Raw genomic sequence first — 15,922 nt, forward strand, 5'->3', positions numbered from 1 at the left:
TTCAGGGCAAGAGGGAGAGGGATGAGTGGGTGGGCACAGGGCGTGTTTAGGGAGGTGAGACTATTCTGTAGGATGCTGTAATGGTGGATATATCACAGGATGCAGTTGTCAAAACCCATAGAACTTCACAGCACAAAGAGTGACCCCTGAAGTAAACTATGGACTTTAGTTAATAATAATCTATCAATACTGGTTCATTGGCAGTACAGCACTAATGCATGATGCTAACAATGGAAACCGGGGGGGGGGGGGCAGGGGGCACTCTCTGTACTTTCTGTGCAATTTTTCTGTAAACCAAAAAATGCTCTAAAAAAATTGTGTATTAAAAAAAAAAAAACAACCTCTTCCCTTGGTGACTTTCAAACATATTGCATTGTGAGAATAGGTGTTTGGCTCACAGAATCCAGTGGAAATCATATTTGAGCTGAGGAAGCCTGTGCCACACAGGAAACTGATGCTGTACACTGCAGGGAACTCCTGCTAGAAAGGCCAGGTTTGTCTGCATGGAAAGAGAGAAAAGAGACTGATCCACAGCAACTGTTCTCTGAAGAGCAGCAGGGTTCAGAAGTAGACGGAGGAGGCCTCGGCCTTGCCCCACTGATACCCCCGTCTCAGAGGCATCAGACAGGTGACAGACAGAAGGGCAGCTGCTGGGGCCTGCCCCAGCATGCACCATGAGGAGGAGGGAGCCAGCAGAGCTGGGGCTTCTTGCAATGAGAAAGTGAAGAAGAAAAATACGTTTTTGTTAAGAGAAACTACAGGGCGGGAGACACAACCAACGAGAAGGAGCCCTCTGAGGTCAAGAAAGATGACGGCACGAGAAGAGACTGCTGAGTCTCTGGACTACGAAGCCTCCGAAGGCCCCGGGGACTGATGCCGCTGACCTGGGAGGGGAGGCTGCAGTGGAGGGATTCTGTGGGGGGCCAGGTTTCCATTCAACAGAAGGGAATTCTCAGACATGCAAGATCTCTTCAAGTGAACCCCCAGGAATCCCTCCCCCAAAAACTTTTCCAGAGGCCTAAGCAATCCTACTCAAAGTGGGATCAAAATTTAGGAGTTGAAAGTGGGAAAGTCGTTGGATAAAAGGTCTGAGAGGATGTACTGAAACCATCAAACTCTGGATAAAGTCTAAATACTTACTATAAACAGGGCTACACAAGACACACATGTTAACAATAATTCCTTAAAGAGCATCAAACTCTGGGATTAAGAGGCAAAGACTCTGCTAGAAATAAATCCAGGCTCACTGTCTGTAAGAACCAGGTGATATCATTATCAACCTAAAAAACCTAAATAGTAAATTGAAAATTCTCAAAACCAATAAATATGCCAGCTAAGAAACTAAAAACATAAAAACCACAAGCATTCCTATATATTAGCAACTATTAGTTAGAAAAGTTAAAACAAAAATTCTGTTACTGAAAAACAGCAAACATTCAGGACTGCATCTAACAGAAATTACGTGGAACCTATTAAAATGTGCAGACTTTACCGAGGTACATGAAGAACATTTGAATAAACGAGACTCGTTTGTTCCTGTGAAGGAGGGTTCCATGTGGAAAAGATATCCATCCCCTGGAATTAAAGGATGTGTCAGGTACCAATACAAATTCCAGTCAAGTTTTGGGGAGAACTTGACAAAATAATTCTAAACTTTATTTGAAAAAAGTAAACAAGCAAGATTGGCCAAGAAACACAATTTCAGGGTAGGAGGGATGAAGAGAGTATAGAGAAAGACCGTGAACAGTACCAGTATCAAGTATTACAATGTCTCGTAGAGTCCCAGACAATCATGTCAGTGAGGCTGGGAAAGCCAGATGGCGGCCAGGACGCCTGACCCGGAGCTTCTCGCTCCACCTCCCTCTCCTCCTCCTCCTCCTCTCCTCCTCCCCCAATTTGCAACCTTCAGTTTCTAAGCCTCTGAGTTGGAGAGCAAAGAAGGTAAGATAAGGCAGGAAAATCTCTGAATGACTCCGCCATAAACTGGTATAGTGGGGTGAATGGTAGCCCCCAAAATGAGATGTCCAAGCCCTAACCCCCAGAACCTGTGAACATGCCCTTATTTACAAAAAGAGTCTTTGCAGATGTAATTAAGGATCTCAAGATAAAACCATACCGGATTACCAGGTGAGCCCTAAATCCAGTGACAGAGGTCCTCAGAAGAGACAGAGGAGGAGAAGCCACAGCAAGAAGAGAAGCCATCTGAAGACAGACAGAGACCAGAGTGATGCAGCCACAGCCAGGAAACACCTAGGGCCACTGGTAGCTGGAAGGGGCAAGGAAGGATCCTGCCCTAGAGCCTTTGGAGGGAGCACGGCCCTGCTGAGACCTTGATTCAAGACTTCTGGCCTCCAGAACTGCAAGAGTACATTTCCGTTATTATAAGCCACAGTTTGTGGCCACTTGTGAGGGCAGCCAAGTAAACTGAGACCTCTGGTCTCTGGAAGGGACAGATGTTCCAGACTAGCTCTTTGGTGTCGCTATTCCAGCAGGTCCCTCTTCATCCCTCAGGCCCTCAAATTCCCACAGAATCTTCAGCTTCTCTCTGTTGGGGATATTTGCCCACTGAGGTGGGCTTCTTGAAAAGGCCCTAGGATAACCCTGAGCCTGCTCTCACACACATATGGCCCATGGCCCACACAGTCAGTGGTCCTGGGAGCACCAGCCAGTCATTCCCCACCCAACAAACGCTGCCCGTGCAGGCTGCCCCCACAACTCAGCACCAGCTCCTCCTCCCATCGTGGCCTGTTCATCACCCGTAGATGTCTCAGGAGGGATCACTCGGACCCCCAACTGCAGGGGACACATGCTGAGCTCTCTGAGATGCCCTTTGATGCCCTGTTCCCTTGGCTGGAGGTGAGGAGATGGAGGAGGGTTCCAAGCCTACAGCTCCAAATGTTGCCCCCTCAGAGCCTCTCCACATCCCCAGTCTCACCCCGCTCCATGGGAGGGGTTGAAGGAGCATCCAACCCCTTCTTAGCTGCCCACTTCCTTCAAGTCCTTCAGAGGGCAGGTCCACCTTCAATATTTAATACCTACCATCTTAACTACCTGTTACATACATAAAATTTCACTCTTTATAAAACCGACATAACAAATACAAATGAGGTGAGAGAAAGGATGGATTATTCAAACCTGGTGCTGGGAAAATCAGTTTACTACTTGGAGGAAAAAGTGAGGTAGATCCAGAGACAGCAAAATAAATTCCGATAGATGGAGAGTTTAACTTTAAATGTCTACAGTATGTGGGTGAGTGTAACCTGATCTGGGTGAGAGAAAAGCTTTTCTATGCCCAAAGTCCAAAAAAGGAAACCATCAAGGAAAATGCTGAAAAGGCCAGCTACATAATGACAAATAGACATTACTACTTTAAAAGTAAATTAAATAAAAAGGCAAATAACAATCTAGGAGAAAATATCTTCAGCAAACATCACGAAGACAGGATCAATGTCATTAATATTGAAAGAAATCTTGCACATGAATAATGTGATTGGCAGCTCTAAGATGACCCCCAATGACCGCCACCTCCTGGTGTTCACGTCCTTCTGTAATCTCCTCCCTTGAGTGGGGGCGGGATCTGTGACCTGCTTCTAACCAAGAGAATATGAAAAAGGCAATGGATGGCACTTCTGTGATTACATTACATGAGATTGTAACTTCCATCTTGCTAGCACCCTCTCTATTCCTTCTCAGCTTGTGTGCTTCCTTGAAGGAAGTGCCATGTTGAGGAATCCCATGTGGTAAAGAACTGAGGGCAGTCTCCTTCCAACAGCCAGCTAGGAACTGAGGCCTTCGGTCCCATAGTCCATGGGAACTGAATGCTACCAACGGGAAAGTGAGCATGGAAGTGGATCCTTCCCCAGTCAAGCCTTAGGCTGAGACCCCAGCCCTGGCCAACATCTTGACTGCAGCCTGTATGAGACCCCGAGCAGAGGAGCCAGCTAAGCTGTGCCCAGAATTCTGACCCGTGGAAACTGTGAGATGTCAATTTGTGTTGTTTCAAGCCACTGCGTTTGTGGTGATTTGTTACACAGCAGTCAATAACTAATACAAATAATAAAAAGATGTCCAGCTTTTCAGAGGGCAGCAACAGAGTCTGTGGAGCTGCCCCAGGAGCTGGAGCTGTCCTACCCTCTCCTCTCTTCCACTTTCCCTTGCAACCTATAAATGCCATTTGTACAGTAAAAAAATAAAATTAAATAAAAAATTAACAAAAAATAAAAATATGTCCAGTTAGAGCTGAACTATCTCACACTTCCAACCAGGATCCCTCCTGTGCTTTGCAGGCAAGCCCTCTCCTCTAAGAGAGGGTCCTACAAAACTCGCCTCAGGAGCTCCCTGGAAGCATCTGTACCCCCAAGGAAATAGCCTCAGAAGATCAGAGACATCTCAGCACTGCCTTCCATCAAAATCATGATGGAACCACTAGTGCCAAAGTATTGAAAGAGCAAACAGTACTTCTTTACAGTGCTGGTGAACCCTCCTTGAACACATTTTTAAGAGGTGTGCTCTGATTGAGATTTCTTTTCCAGGAGGTAGTGGAGCAGGGGAGAAAGCTGACCCACGTTCAGATCTTGACCACACTCATCAATAATATGTAAGAAAAAGAATATAACACTCTAGTATAATGGAGACCCACGATAGATGTCCAATAAAAGGCAAATAGTATTTCACACGATTGCCCTTGATCTTAAAAAATCCCCCAAGTCGTGTTTGAAGATGTAGAGAGACATTTCATGGTTGGCCCTCCTTACCGTTTTTTTAAGGTATAAATCCAATCTTTGCTGAAGAAAGTTTGGGTGAGTGGATGGATGGATATGTGGGTGGATGGGAGGACAATGGATGGACAGAGAGGTGAAGGATGGATGGATGGATGGATGCATGGAGGGATGGATGGATGGATGGACAGACGGACAAAGGATGGATGAATGGATGGATGGACGGATGGATGGACAGACAGACGAAGGATGGATGGATGGATGGATGGTGGGCAGATGGACAATGGACACATGGACAGAGGATGGATGAACAGATAGATGAATGAACGGTTGGCTAGATGGATTGATCAATTGATTCATCAATTAATCAATTGACTGTGCCTTTTTGCATGTTTTTTTGGGCCCTAGCATGCAGAGTTCCTGAGGGTGGATGGACCAGTGGACTGGTAGGCTGGTGCCCTGGATCCCACCCGGCAGAGGCAAATTTGAGGAGCACAGACTGGTCCAAACACAAAGACAGACCACGAGGGGAGTGGATATTCTGTTGACAGATTCATGCCCTCACGGACTCACGTCCATACCCTCTGGAGAGAGGGCCACCCGACAGCAATTAAACTCGAGAGGGGCAGTGTCACTTGCCCTCTCCATTGAGCTGGGCCTAGAAGACCACTGACTCAGGGACAGCAGCACAGGCTTCTCCCTGTCCACATCCCCTGTCCCATCAGTTGGGTGTCACTCAGAGCCACAGAACCCCCCACCCCCACCCTCAGGGATAAAGAGAGCTTCCCAGCAGTGGCCAGGGGCAGATCCCCAAGATGAAGGCAGAGAGGGACAGTCCAGCACATCTAGGAGGAACGCAGTCAGAGCACATGCGAGAAGGTCTGGGGTCACCCAGGAGCCAGAGGGAGGAGGGCTAGTCAGGCCAGGTCCCTGCCTCTGCCACCCCAGGCTCCCTCCTGCTGCCTTCCGTTTTCCTCAATGTCCCTTCTCGACTTCCTCCCTTTTAGGGCAACATGCACATCTCTCTTAGATGGGGAGGGTGACAGGAGAAGAGTGACAGGGAGCTCTCCATGCTGGAGTGGGGGAGGTGTGGGGGGGGCTGGACCACAGATGCTGAGATGAAGGACGTCCACACGACTCAGAACAGATTAGATTCGTGTTTGTTTGTTTGTCAGGAAGGGGGGCAGGGGTATGAAATTTGAGCTCATCTTTAAAAGATCTTAGGGTGAAAATACATAATCTTTTAATTAAAATTTTACTGAATTTTAACTTGAATTTCCCCATCTGTTTCTTTAATTATGCCTAACCCTAAACCTAACTCTAAGCCATCTGCGTTCTTATCTCATCAGATTGGGGTTATTTGTGTGTCCGATTCCTGCAGGAAGCAGTGAGTCCCTCACAGGGAGGAACCGAGTCCGGAACATTCTGGATCTTTAGAAGCAAACGGATGCCTGTCACACTGTGGGTCTCAGAAAGGGTTTGTTGAACAGATGTTTTTTCGATGGTGATCAGATGGGTGAACAGAAGCCTGAAGGGATGTGTGGATGAGCAGAAGGATAGAAAAGTGAGTGGACCTCCCTGCACCCTGGGCGAGCCATCATTGGTGTCCCTGTCATTTGGCTGTGACTTTGAAAGTCAGATCAAAGGAGAGAGAGTGCCAGAAGGGAGGTGCCTCCTCTTACACAGACATATTTGTAAATTTTGTGTAAACTTACCTAAACACTTTTTTCCAAAAGTCTTGGATTTGTTCTCTGATAATGGAGCTGAATTAGAATCAGCAGCAACAAGACCGTGGGCTCAGAGTGGAGGTCTTTTCTCTGTGACCTGAGAATGGACCAGGGTGATGCTCTGGGCGGCGGTCACTGAAGCTGAGAAGCCGCAGAGTGGATTGAGCCGAGGAGTCCTTACGTATTTAGAGGTATGACCCCACATATGCCGCCCTAGCCAGAGCCCAGGCGCTGAGTGAAGTCAACCACTTATGGCCGGATTATGCTGTGCAAGCCGCTCGGCCGACATAAAAGTGCTCACCGCCCTTTACGGCATACAGTAAGCGCTCAGTAGACGCTCTCAGAGTGAGTGCTACCATGTGTGATTCTGCAGTAGGGCTCGCTCCACAAAAGTGAGCGGGCTGAACTCCAACCTCGGAGCCGCTGGTCTTGCTAAGCCCAGCACTCTCTATCTGGGCGCAGGAGAGAGTGGGCGCCCCATTTCCTCAGCGTCTACCTGTCCTGTGTGTTACCTGCCCAGCGGCCTAACACCCCTCTGTCTTGGCCGAGTGGGTGGTGCGGGGCTGATAGGGACCTTGTTCACCTGGGCCCCCGAGGGGGCAGACTCATTAAGGAAAGCAGGTCGCATGTTCATGTAAACCTCATAGGCTTATGGCTGGAACCAGAGAAAACATGTGTGTCTAACTGCACGTAACTGGGCGTCGTGGCCCAAGGAATCAGCAAATGCGTACACTCGCAGGTCATCACAGGTTGCTCCTGGAAAATAAAAGTGTCAACTCAGAACAGGAAGATGTTTCTTGAAATTCTGGAGAAATGGTTTCCACCATTGTAGGGGGCATGGCTTAATACCAGACAACATCAGAGCTCAAACCTGAGATATTTATCTGGAGCCACTAAAATGTGTGCGAGCCCAGGGGCGGGAGGAGGGAGAGGAAGGAGCGGACATTCTGTAGCCTGGGGCAGGTTGGACCCCAGAGCACCCTGTTCCTCCCAACTCTTGGTGACCGAGGGTGCCTCCCCTGATCTCCCCGGGAGATGCGAGAGAATCAACTCCCATGCAAGGTAGCAGTTCCCCTTGTCAAGTGCGCCCCTGCTCCCATGGCATGCACGAGTACACACGTGTGTACACACGTGCATATGTGTATGCATGCATGTGGCACTCACCACGTGCCAGACCACTTATAGACACGAACGCACTTCCTCCTCCCTGCTTCACAGACGAAGGAATGGAGATGCAGAAAAGTCACGTGGCCTGCCCGGCTGCATGGGGTCCCCACCGCTGGGTCCACGCAGCTGAGACGTGGCAGCTGGCTGCAGCAGTGGCTCTAAGGTCGGAGGTCCCATGATGGGCCTGTGGTCCCAAGTGCAAGTCCGGCTGACCTCAGGCCCCAGGCCTTCTCCTGCTTCCCTGTCCCTCTATCACTCCCCCACAAACACGCTCAAACGCGCGTGCACACACACACACACACACTCTGCTGATTCGGAAAACTAAAACAGGACTTCAGAGAGGGGGCAAGAAATCACTGTATTTAAATCACAATGGCCCATCGATTCATAAAACAAGAGGATTTTACCCCCCAAGAGTGGGAAAGACATTATCCAAGGACAAAGGGCAGGGCGTTAAAATCGACCCACTTCTCTCATTCAGCGCACTTCCCTGTCCTTGTCTGCCTGCGTCTCCTCCCGCTGGCTTTGGGGGATACTTGCTGTGGACCAGAGAGGCACCCGAGACTCCAGACAGGGAAGTGACAGGTCAGATGTGCATGGGAGATGGCCTTGGACACACAGAAGGACCTGAGGCAGGTGGCCGGAGTGGGTGGGGACAGGCCAGCTGGGAGAGGGCAGCCAGGGGCGGCCAGACCAGACAGCCCACCTGGCGCCTGGAGCTCCCCGGCGGCCTTGGTGACAGCAGGTTCCAGAAGCGATGGGGCACCCAGACTCTCAGTGGACAGTGGAAGGGATTCTGTGCCCTGAGGGCATCTGTGCCTGCGCCCCACAGTGGCCTTGTCAGTCCCGGAGGGCAGTGTACCAAAGATGCTTCAGTGAGGCCTGAGGCCAACAAGGCCGAGAAGCCCACGCCGTCCCTGGCCCCGTGCCTCTCTGTCCCCTGTGGCCCTGGAGAAACCAAAAGTAATTTCAGGCTTTGCTTAAAGAAAAGCTCACTAATTACGGAAGAGGAAAGACTGTTTTTGTTCTCAGTAGGAGGCATATTTATTTCTTTGCATGAAGGTATTTCTAAACACAGGTAATTATAAAAATCATTACCTCCTCGAACCAGTGTGGGAAACCATATGGTTGGTAATACATTCATAAATAACTATTCTGAGCAAGTTCTCCAAAATAATGTTTCCTATTTGTTTTACACCTTGCTGCAGAAAATAAATCTTCCAGTATTCTCTCATTTGGAAAATAGGTTGGCAGCAACTCTCCTGTATCGGTACAAGAAGGGATGAACAGATCTTTCTCTCGGGTCCCACCCATTGGACCTGGAGGAGGAGCTCCTGGCCTCCGAGGCTCAGGGCCCAGACCTGGGAGACAGCCACAGGCCGCCCAAGGGTCCTGGCTCACCCCACAGGAGCTGGTCCTGATGCCCTCATCGGGACCAGCCGCGGGCCTGCCTCGGCTGGGGTCTCCCAGCCCCGCCTGGCTGGGAGCTCAGCTTTTCTCCTGCCATCTTATCAAGGCCCCTCTGTTGGCTGTTCTGAGGATGATGCTTATTTTACAGGATGGAGAATTTCAGGCCTATACAAATGTGGAGCGTAAGGAGCCCCGTGAACCAGCCTGGGACTGTGGGGACCGGGACCTGTCCAAGCAATGGGGGAGAAGGCCGTGCCATTTGGCGGGGTTGGGCACACCAGCGAGTCGGCAAGACGAGGCCTTGGCAATTTCACACCGTCCTCCTCTCCCACGCCTCCCTGCTGCCATGGGCACCCCCTTTGACTTCTGGTCATTGCTGCCTCCATCCTGCTTCTCCCTTCCCTTTGTTTCTCCAGGGTCTCCTTGTTCTTATACTTTTTGCTCGAATTTAGAAAGTGAATACTATTTATAACTCTGCTGGTGAGGACACTGAAGCATTCTGCAAACTTTCTCAATTCTATTTCTATAGATAGCGCTTTCAAATTAAAAAAAGAAAAAACTCCTTTGACCCGCTTTTCATGAGAAACAAGTCTGCGCCTTGGAGGGTCCCCCACTCTGGACACCAGCGCCCGCGCCTCGGCCCCTTTCACCCGGCTCCCTGAAGCGCCGTCTCCTCATCGGCCTCTGTTCGGGTCCGCTTGGGGGTTTTGTTGGTTTGTGCAGGTGATCTGACATCCTGCTCATCACCGCATCAATGGCAGTGCTCACCCAGGAACGGTGGAGCATGCCCTCAAAGAAAGAGGATCTGGTGGGCAACCACGTGACAAAGTTGTCCACGGCTTTTGCTTTTGGATGGCACCCTCCGTGGGCAGACCATCCTCCCCCCAGACATCAGCCTGCTTGTTTCACCAGAAGCCTGCAGACCTTTCTGATGGGTTCAGTCTTTCACTCCATGAGTGTTCATCGAGTAAACACATGTTGGGTGGGGGGCTGGGGTAGGGGACCCAGCAGGGGCCAGTGCATTGCATTTGGCTTCTGGAAGATTCTCTGTGATGTTAAACATTTTACAGGGATGCATCTTGTCCTATCAGTCGCTGCTGATTCAGTAAAATAGGGATTCCACGATGCTGCTTTTTCTAATCTTAGCTCTTTTTCCAATTCCAAAAAAGCCCCTTGATAATGGCACCGTGATTTCTTTTGACGGAGCTGCTATTATTTACGGATTGGCACTCTATATGCCAGTCTCAGTGCTCCTCAAAACACTGCTCCTTTATTTACATTTATTCTCATCCCTTTTCGTTCTGGATCCATTGCCTGAGTTTATCTTTCATTTCACTCACTGAAATTTTGGCAGAATCAATTGGTTTTCAATTTTCTAATTTTCGATTTTCTAATTTCTAATTTTCTAATGATGATTGTAATGATACCAGTTACTCCAATGGGGCACCTTTTGGTCCAGATCCTCCGCTGTTTAGCTGTAAGATGCTCTTATATTTCTTTTAAGATAAATTATGCCCATCCTCTAAGATATTCTTGTCAGAGAAACATGTGAGATTAGAGATGCTGGTTGCAGGTTCCAATTTACTGCTTTTTTCTTCCCTTTTTAGGAAAAAATTTTTTTGATCCAAAACTTTCTCTTTTTTTCGCTTATTAATACTTCCTTGTGGTTTAGTTGTTAATTCCTGTTGTGGTCCAATGATTTAATATACAAGTAGAAATCTCAGTATACACGTTGAACACACACTAGGTGTTAGCACTAATCATGACTGCTAAAGTCCATCTATTAGATATCCCAACATAACTGAAGGTTAAATTCGTGGCATTATTGCTCATTCCACCATCCCAGAGGCCCCCAGGGTGACCAGCTAAAATCCTACTCGGAGAATACTCTCATGGACAGGCCATCATCCATCTGAAGGCTCAGCTCTGATTTGTGGGTTTCTCTGAATGCAGTGGCCACAGCAGAAAGTGCTGGAGAGAGAAGGGAGCTGAGGTTGGCCTTGGTCTTTGGCCACCCACCTCTAGAGCCCCAGTGGGCAGACCCCTCCAAAGGCAATTGTTTGACTAGAACACCTGTGGCCTCAACCCAAGTAAAAGGGTCATCTGACTGTTTGAAAGAGCACACAACACAAGTTCCTTAGGAAACGGTCATTCATTGTGTCCACTGGGCATGTAGGCACTCTGTTAGCAATAGCCCTGACACTCATGGGCCACAGCCCCGTCAGAATGATGCTCAGAGGTGCTGTTCTGAGTTTCAGATTTCTAAGAATGTTTTCTAGTGGACACATGATAGGTCTAAAAGATTGTTGAAAGTGGCCTTAACACCTGCATTTTTCATGCGTCAGTGTCTGCTTTTTGCCCAGGTTCCTTCCTGGCAGGCTCATTTCCGTGTTGAAGATGATGACCAATAAGGACGCCCACAGCCGTCTCTTCCTGTGGAGATGCTGCGAGCAGGGTCGGTCTGCCTGTGGAAGACCGGGCAGCGCCATGGGCTGATGTGGGCTCTGTGCTTGCTCTCCCCCAGCTGCCACCTCCAGCGCTTCATTACATGGCGTATCCGACGGCGACATCGAGCTCCGTTATGGTTGCTAAGACAGTGACTCAGCCCCATGAAAATGAGGGGTCTAAAGAGCATTCACCAGCTATTTTTAATGCAGTATGAATGATACATCTGCTGACACAGAGATTGCCAGGGAAACAGACTTAATTAAAGTGTTACATATACTCACCTTGGCTACGACTTGGCACAAATGTTAAGTATTTTATATCAATGGGGCAAAGTTCAAGTAATCACTGTAAATGTGTATTTATATTGTGAAATGATCACCACCATCAAGCTAATTAACGTATCCATCACTTCACATCGTTACCAATTTCTTTCTTTCTTTTTCAGTGTGGTGAGAATACTCAAGATCTACTCAAGGATACAGTACAATATTATTAATACAGTGTCATTAACTAACTATAGTCACCTGCTGTATATTAGATCTCCAGACTCAATTTGGGCAACTGAAACTTTGTACCCTTTGAGCAACATCTCCCTATTTCCCCCTCCCCCAACCTTCTGGCAGCCACCGTTCTTCTCTCTGTTTCTATAAGTTTGACTATTTCAGATTCTGCATATAAGTGAGATCATGCCATATTTGTCCTTCTTTGACTGGTTTATTTCACTTGGCATAATACCTTCAAGTTTCTTCCATATTGTCATAAATAGCAGGACTTCCTTCTTTTTTAAGGCTGAATAATATTTTATTGTATATACACACATTTTCTTTATCCATTCACTCATTTAAGGACATTTAGGTCTTTTCCATATTTTGGCTATTGTGAATAATGCTGCAATGAACACGGAAGTGTAAATATCTCTTCAAGATCCTGAGTTTTTGATCCAGCTATTCCACTGTTGGGTATTTATCCAAAGAACTTGAAAACACCAATTTGTTAAGGTACATGCACCCCTGTGTTCATTGCAGTGTTATTCACAATAGGCAAGACTTGGAAGCAACCTAAGTACCCATCAAGGGACGAATGGATAAAGAAGCTGTGGTATATATACACAATGGAATACTACTCAGCCATAAGAAACGATGAAATCCAGCCATTTATGACAACATGGATGGACATTGAGGGTATAATGCAAAGCGAAATAAGTTGAGGGAGAAGGTCAAATACCGTATGATTTCCTTCATTAAGTAGTAGATAATAACAACAATAAACAAACACATAGGGACAGAGATTGGATTGGTGGTTACCAGAGGGGAAGGGGGGAAGGAGGAGGGTGAAAGGGATAATTCGGTACATGTGTGTAGTGATGGGTTGTAATTAGTATTTTGGTGGTGAACATGATGTAATCTATGCAGAAATAAAAGTATAATGGTGTACACCTGAAATTTTTACAATGTTATAAACCAATGTTACTGCAATAAACAAAAAATTAAAAAAAAAAAAAAAAAAGATCCTGAGTTCATTTCCTTTGGATGTATATCCAGAAGTGGAATTGCTGAATCATATGGTAATTCTATTTTTAATTCTTTGAGGAACCTCCATACTGTTTTCCATAGTGGCTGCAGCAATTTACATTCCCACTGACAGTGCACAGGGTTCCTCTTTCTCCACAGCATTGCCAACTCTTGTTATCTTTTGACTTTTTGATGATAGTCATCCTAATAGGTGTGAGGTGATAACTTGTGGTTTTGATTTGCATTTCTCTGGTGATTAGTGATGCTGAGCGCCTTTTCACATATCTCTTGGTCATTTGTATGTCTTCTTTGGAGAAATGTCTATTCAGATCCTTTGCTCATTTTTTAATGAGGTTATTTGTGTTTTGCTACTGAGTTGTACGAGTTCTTTATATATTTTAGATATTAATCCCTTATCAGATATAGGGCTTGCAAGTATTTTCTCTCATTCTGTAGGTTGCCTTTTCACTCTGTTGATTGTTCCTTTGCTGTGCAAAAGCTTTTTAGTTTGATGTAGTCCCACTTGTTTATTTTTGCTTTTGTTGCCTATATTTTGGGGCTCATATCCAAAAAAATTGTTGCCAAGATCAATGTCGTGAAGCTTTCCCTTGTGTTCTCTTCTAGGAGTTTTAAATTTTCAGGTCTTATGTTTAAGTCCTTAATCCATTTTGAGTTGATTTTTGTATGTGGTGTAAGATAGGGGCTCAGGGCCGGCCCCGTGGCTTGGCGGTTAGGTGTGCGCGCTTCGCTGCTGGCGGCCCGGGTTCGGATCCCGGGATTGCACCGACGCGCCGCTTCTCCGGCCATGCTGAGGCCGCGTCCCACATACAGCAACTGGAGGGATGTGCAGCTATGACAGACAACTATCTACTGGGGCTTTGGGGGAAAAATAAATAAATAAAATCTTTAAAAAAAAAAAAAAAAAAAAAAAAGATAGGGGCTCAAATTCATTCTTCTGCATGTGCCTGTCCAGTTTTCCCAACACCTTTAGTTGAAGAGACTCTGCTTTCCTCATTGTGTGTTCTTGGCATCCTTGTTGAAGATCAGTTGACCATAAATGCATGGGTTTATTTCTAGGCTGTCTATTCTGTTCCACTACTCTGTCTGTTTTTATGCCAGTATCACACTGTTTTGATTACTGTAACTTTTTGAAATCGGGAAGTATGGTGCTTTCAGCTTTGTTCTTCTTGCTCAAGATTGCTCTGGTTATTCTGGTTTTTTATGGTTTCATATGAATTTTATAAATTCATATGAATTTTCCATTTCTATAAAGAATGTCATTGGGATTTTGATAGGGATTGCACAGAATCTATAGATCGCTTTGGGTAATATGAACATTTTAACAATATTAATCCTTCGAATCCATGGGCACAGAATGTCTTTCCATTTCTCTGTGTCTTCTTTAATTCCCTTCATCAATGTTTTTATCATTTTAAGTGTACAAATCTTTTACCTCTTTTGTTAAGTTTATTCCTAGGTATTTTATTCTTTTTATTGCTATTGTAAGTGGGATTGTTTTCTTAATTTCTTTTTTGGCTAGTCCACTGTTAGTGCATAGAAATGCCACTGATTTTTGTATGTTGATTATTGTATCCTGCAACTTCACTGAATTTGTTTATTAGCTCTAATACTTTTTTGTTGATTCTTTAGGGTTTTCTACATATATGATCCTGTCATCTGAAACAGAGATAATTTTAGTTCTTACTTTCTGATTTGGATTTCTTTTGTTTCTTTTTCTTGCCTAATGGCTCTGGCTAAGACTTCCAGTACTATGTTGACTAGAAGTGGCAAGTGGGCATCCTTGCCTTGTATCAGACTTAGAGGAAAAGCTTTCAATTTTTCCCCATTGATTATGATATTAGCAGTGGGGTTTTCCTGTGTGGCCTTTATTGTGTTGAGATAAGTTCCTTCTATACTTCTTTTATTGAGAGTTTTTTAATCATAAATGGATGTTGAAATTTGTCAAATGCTTTTTCTGCATCAATTCAGATGACCCTGTGATTTTTTTTCTTTCATTCAGTTACTGTGGTGTATCCCACTGATTGATTTACATGTGTTGAACCATCCTTGCATTCCACAGATAAATCTCTCTTGGTCATGCTGTACAATCCTTTTAATGTGCTGTTGAATTCAGTTTGCTAGTATTTTTTATAGAGGATTTTTTTCATCTATGTTATTCAGGGATATTGAGTATTGCTGGTTTTAAGGAGTTCACCATCCACAGACCTCCAGCTTCATGTTCAGAAATACAAGATTCCCTTAAATCAAGAAGTCAAAGAAAAAAGTTCCTACCAAAGATTTATATGCAAAACATCAACTTATCACACTTTGAAAGTTCAGGAGAAGATGACTCTGTACAGAAAGTTCCCATCTTGGACATATCCAAACTCAGACCCTGACAAAACTAGCATGGAGATTCTTGGTAAAATTCCTTTCCTCCAATGAAAACCATGGTTGTCTAACATAGATCTCCTGAGGGGTATAGGAATCACTAATTCACTATTCCAATTACTCAAATGATTTTTAACGCAGCAATTTAAAAATGTAATCATAGACCAAAATTACCACTCTTCCATTTGCAAAGATATTTTAATTGAATTATATTTTTCTTCATTTCAAATAGTTTCCTCATATACCTTTGTCCAGTCATTCTTTCTTTCCTTCAACAAACTTATGTACCGGGTTCCATGCCTTGGGAACAAAGGCGACCAATAGACCAGGTTCCTTCCCTCTGGGTGAATCTGCCCCAGCATGGGAAACAAACAAGGAAGCAGCAGACGTACCGGGCCAGGGAGCTATCCGTGCTACAAAGGAAGGAAAGCAAAGCGGGGTAAGGAAGCAGAGGAGCAGCAGGATGTGGGAGGAGCACAAGTCACTAGTGGGAAGGCAGAGCACTGCAGGCAGAGGGAGCCACGGGTGGGAAGGACTGAGGCGGGAATGT

The sequence above is a fragment of the Ceratotherium simum genome, chromosome 37 (genome assembly GCF_057802395.1).
Source record: "Ceratotherium simum simum isolate JZ-2026a chromosome 37, ASM5780239v1, whole genome shotgun sequence".
NCBI classification, from domain to species: Eukaryota; Metazoa; Chordata; class Mammalia; order Perissodactyla; family Rhinocerotidae; genus Ceratotherium; species Ceratotherium simum.